The following is a 4,473-nucleotide window of genomic DNA, read 5'->3' on the forward strand; positions in this document are numbered from 1 at the left end:
CGAGCAGCGAAATCGACGTTTCGGGCAAAAGCCCTTCATCAGGAATAAAGGCAGCGACCCTGAAGCATGGAGAGATAAGCTAGAGGAGGGTGGGGGTGAGGAGAGAGTAGCATAGAGTACAATGGGTGAGTGGGGGAGGAGATGAAGGTGATAGGTCAAGGAGGAGAGGGTGGAGTGGATAGGTGGAAAAGAAGATAGGCAGGTCGGACAAGTCAAGGAGACAGTAACTGAGCTGGAAGTTTGAAACTAGGCAAATGTGCCTGTGGTACCGAGTTTGTTTCACAACATGGTTGAAGAGCTTCAGAGCAGAGGAAATGACCTGGGAGTTGCAGTGGGAGAGGGACTCCCTGAGATTCTTGTAGAGAAAGGAAGAAAACTTCTTCAAGGCAGGCATCCTTGCAAAAGGATTCGCAGTAGAGTTAAAATCAACAAGGTAAAAACAATGACTGCAGATGCTGAAAACCAAATACTGGATTAGTGGTGCTGGAAGAGCACAGCAGTTCAGGCAGCATCCAACGAGCAGCGAAAACACCACGTCTTCTCCCATCATTGACAAAAACCCCTGGAAATCTCCAGTTAACCTTCTTTGCTCCAAAGAGAACATTCTCAAACTTGGGAATGTCTCCACAAAATGGAAATTGCTCATCCCTGGACATGATGCATGTGTTACAATGGGGAAGAGGTTTTGACAAAATATCGTCAGTTAGCAGGTGGAAAAATGTTCAGGAAGTAAAACACAAATCCCAGTCTCCAGCTTTGTGAATCTTTAGAAACTCTTTGGGAAGTGGAATTAGAGGAGAATGAAGGATGAACTGACGGACTGAGCAGAGATAGTCCAGACACCGTCCCCTTGTTTAAGAGGCTGATTGACTCTGATATTCTCAGGACATCAACTGACCCGAGACATTGAAAAAATTCTCTGCTCATCAGGAATTCAAACCCATTCTCGGCTCGGGGCCAATGAGAAAATTCGGGAAGAGGCAAAACACTGAAAGGCTCGGAGGGCGATGGCCCCGGTGTCGGAGAGTTCGTTCCTCGTGACATGGATGTGCCTGCAGATGGTGGGATCAGACTGTCCCCATGTCTCCATAATGAATGTCCAAGGCTTTATTATGGAAAAGTAAAATTGATAGAAGACAATGGTAATTTTGGGCGGGGCAGGTTGAACTATGAATTGAATAGTAGGTTCCTCAAAGACACTTTGCCGGTAGCGCTAGGGCCTGTCTCTGGGGCGCAATTGGTCAGCGCGTTCGGCTGTTAACCGAAAGGTTGGTGGTTCGAGACCACCCAGGGACGCAGTGTTTCTTGTTCTCGCTCCTACCGCTTTCTTGGCTGCGGAGATGCACGTTTTTCATGGTTTCAGGAAAATGTTTCCCAAACGGAAATCTTCTCCACTGAGGCAGGACAAAGGGGTTTCTGAATTTATTGAATTTCTAACGTAAAGGACTGCGGATGCTGAGAATCCGAGACAGAAAGAGAAACTGCTGGAAAAACTCAGCAGGTTTGGCTGTACTTGGATGAGGAAATAAACGAGTTCTGAAATGTTGTCTCTGATTCTCTTTCCACAGATGCTGCCTGACCTGCTGAGGTGCTCCTGCAATTTCTGTTTTTGACTGAACGTCCATTTCATCTTTCGGGATGAAACACCCAGACTCGCCATTTGCAGATATTTCGAAATCTGTGAAGTGATTGGATTCAAACAAACTCAGCAATGATTCACTCTTTCTCAGCTCCACAGGCAGACAGACCTGGGAAAAGAAGCTGTCAGTGTGGTTCTGTATTGATGGGCCGAGTGGTGAATGCGATGGACATGAAATCCATTGCGGTTCCCCCACGCAGGTGTGATCCCTGCCGACTACAGTTGAGAAACGACATCAAAAGAAAAGGGAGATTGCTCGACGGTTTTTTTTTAATGCAATCAGTGGAGGGGTTGAAATATTTCAATCACATTGGGACTGGTCGGGAATCTGTAGCCCACTGCCTGTCAGGGTGGAACAAGCAGATACCCACAGAGCTGCTATTGAGGCTTTGAGTCAAGAGTTTGGAAATGAGACTAGAACAGTGTGGGGCGTGAAGTCGCGACCGAAATAAAGCAGGCACCTGAGGACAAAAGTGTTTTATTTGCCAGTGAAAGATACTGCTTCACAAAGTTGGGCCTGTGGAAGGGAATCAGTGACGGTGATTATCTTTGGTTGTTCACCTTGTGAATGTTCCCATTGCTGCGCATGTCCGTGTTAACGTCAGAACTCTGCAGCATGGCGGTGTCAGATCCGCACAGGGCCGGGGGCGCAATGGATGATGCATCTGACTCCACCCACCTGTTTGAAATGCAGCTCACAGCTTCTTCACACACCCCAAATAATCTTTCTCATTGTCCTGAAGCCGGCATAAGGTTTGAATTCCCGATCTGCAGGAACGAGACTCTTTTCACTGTCTCGCGTCAGTAAATGTCCCTGAGAACATCAGAGTCAAGTCACAGGCTGTCAGAGGAGGGGAAGCTGAAATAGCCCCACACGCTGCTCATGGGAACATTTCACTTTTCCCAACTCACCGCCCCAACCACTGCGGCTCCTGGGAGTGGAGAGGGAACAAACACCAAAACCCAGTCTCAGCTTTGTAAATCTTCAGGAAATAAGAAAACTGTCCATCCCTTCGGGTCTTCCATCCTGGGCTGACAGCGTTGATTTTAAATGGCTGTCCAGTCAGTGCCGATTCGTTTTGGCTGAAAAAAATCTTCCTTATCTCATCCCAGCATTTCTTGCCACAGAGAACTGTGCGGCAGAGTTCATGTATATATTTCCTTGTATGGTATTTTGTAAATAACATTCGTTTTCTGGTTGTTTGTATCGGGTATTTCAGGTTCATTAGCCGCTGTTTAAGTGTGTTGGTAGGTTTGTGGGCCACCATGATGCTGAGAGGTTTGACTTGTCTGGACATCATTTCCCAGATGTCTTTAATGTAAAGTAATGTGGCTTTCTGTAGACGTTGTGTCTACTTGTGTCAGTTTGTTGATGTGAAATCGGCACACTGGGTTTATTGGGTAGGCAAAAGTGAGGACTGCAGATGCTGGAAACCAGAGTTTAGATCAGAGTGGTGCTGGAAAAGCACAACAGGTCAGACAGCTTCCGAGGAGCAGGAAAATCGACGTTTCGGGCAAAAGCCCTTCATCAGGAATAGAGGCAGGACGCTTCCAGGGGTGGCGAGATAAATTGGGGGGTGCTGGGCCAAAGGTAGCAAAGAGTACAATAGGTGAATGGGGTTGGGGACGTCGGTGACAGGTCAGAGAGGAGGGTGGAGCGGATAGGTGGGAAGGGAGATTGACAGGTCCTGAGGACAGCGCTCAGCTGGAAGGTTGGAACTGAGGTAAGGTGGGGGCAGGGGAAATGAGGAAACTGGTGCAGTCCACATTGATGTCCTGGGGTTGAATGTATCCGAGGCAGAAGTTGGGGCGTTCTTCCCCCAGACATCGGGTGGGGAGGGAGGGGCGATGGAGGAGGCCCAGGTCCTGCATGTCCCAGGCAGAGTGGGAGGGGAGGTTGAAATGTTGGGCCACAGGGCGATGGGGTTGATTATTGCGGGTGTCCTGGAGATGCTCCCTCAAACGCTGTGACTTGACTCTGCGACGGGGCTCCAGTCTCCCCACTGTAGAGGAGACCGCATCGGGAGCAATGGATACAAGAAACAACTTTGGTGGAAGCCTTCAAAATAACGTGACCCGGGTTCGATTTTCGGGCAGGGAAGCAATTTTCAGTAGAGCTGTCAAGCTTTGTTGCCGTCTCCCTGGTGGTCTAGTGGTTAGGATTCGGCGCTTTCACCGCTGCGGCCCGGGTTCGATTCCCGGTCAGGGAAGCAATTTGCAGTGTGTTTTGTGGGCTGCCCATTCTCCTGAAATTCGCTGTAGAGTTCCTTATTGGTCTTCGTCGTCACTGGGTGCTGCACTGTGTTGTGGTTCGTTGAAACAGTGTCCTCGTTCAGATTTGTTTGTTATGTGTAGGGATGATTACTTCTGTAGCTAAGTACTTGGTTCGCGTGTGTTGCTTTCCTGCAGAGGCTGTTTTGAATTTATCATTGACTGTTCGCTCTACTGTGACATCTAGAAATGGCACTTTGTTGTTGTTCTCCTCTTTTGTTAATTTTATGCCAGGAAGGAGATTGTTGATGGTGTTGTAGGTTTCCTCTAATTTGTTTCATTTTTTGATGACAGAAGTGTTTCATGGGCGTTTCGTTGTTTTGTTTGTAGGGCTTGTTACTGAATATGAAGTGGGTGATAAGGCACAGTTCCACGAGGTTGACAGTGTTATCTTTGCTGCTGAAGTTGGTTCTGTGTTTTTGTCTTTAGTTCTTCGAGTAGTGTCTTCAGTTTTCTTTGGCCACGTTGATGTTAATGGATGTGAACAGGGCTGTTATGTCAAAGGACAACATTATTCCATCCTCTTCTATGTTTGTGTCTTTGGTGTTTGGGAATTCTTGGAT

The 4,473-nt window shown here is 47.8% G+C and overlaps 2 non-coding genes across 2 annotated transcripts; both read left to right on the forward strand.

Annotated features, from left to right (window-relative positions):
• The first annotated feature begins 1,222 nt into the window (after positions 1-1,222).
• On the forward strand, positions 1,223-1,296 carry trnan-guu (transfer RNA asparagine (anticodon GUU)). Its single transcript has one exon. It is a non-coding gene; the product is annotated as a tRNA-Asn (tRNA).
• Positions 1,297-3,777: 2,481 nt separating this feature from the next.
• On the forward strand, positions 3,778-3,849 carry trnae-uuc (transfer RNA glutamic acid (anticodon UUC)). The gene has a single exon. It is a non-coding gene; the product is annotated as a tRNA-Glu (tRNA).
• Positions 3,850-4,473: the final 624 nt, after the last annotated feature.

Source organism: Chiloscyllium punctatum, chromosome 36 (assembly GCF_047496795.1).
Source record: "Chiloscyllium punctatum isolate Juve2018m chromosome 36, sChiPun1.3, whole genome shotgun sequence".
Lineage (NCBI taxonomy): Eukaryota > Metazoa > Chordata > Chondrichthyes > Orectolobiformes > Hemiscylliidae > Chiloscyllium > Chiloscyllium punctatum.